Source organism: Eurytemora carolleeae, unplaced genomic scaffold, assembly GCF_000591075.1.
Source record: "Eurytemora carolleeae unplaced genomic scaffold, Eaff_2.0 scaffold52, whole genome shotgun sequence".
Taxonomy (NCBI): domain Eukaryota; kingdom Metazoa; phylum Arthropoda; class Copepoda; order Calanoida; family Temoridae; genus Eurytemora; species Eurytemora carolleeae.
Genome location: NW_019396055.1, coordinates 273230 through 273681, shown reverse-complemented (window position 1 = coordinate 273681; position 452 = coordinate 273230).

The following is a 452-nucleotide window of genomic DNA, read 5'->3' as shown; positions in this document are numbered from 1 at the left end:
GAGATAAAGAGACAATGGATACAGAGACAAGGGATACAGAGATAAGGAATACAGTGACAAGGAATGCAGAGACAAGGAATACAGAGACAAGGGATACAGAGACAAAGGATTCAGAGACGAGGGATACAGAGACAAGGAATACAGAGACAAGGAATACAGAGACAAGGGATACGAGACAAGGGATTCAGAGACGAAGAGACAAGGAATACAGAGACAAGGGATACAGAGACAAGGGATACAGAGATGAGGGATACAGAAACAAGGGATACAGATGACATTATGACAAATTGAGTTATTACCTGTGAAATTATAATGTTTGATTATTCTCACATATTTCATGGTTCCTAGTTTATATAATTAAACATTGCCAATACCTCCCTTTACATCTACTTTCTTCATTCTTCAAGTATTAAACCTGTTTAGTGTTCACCTTATACCTACACCCCCCCCCC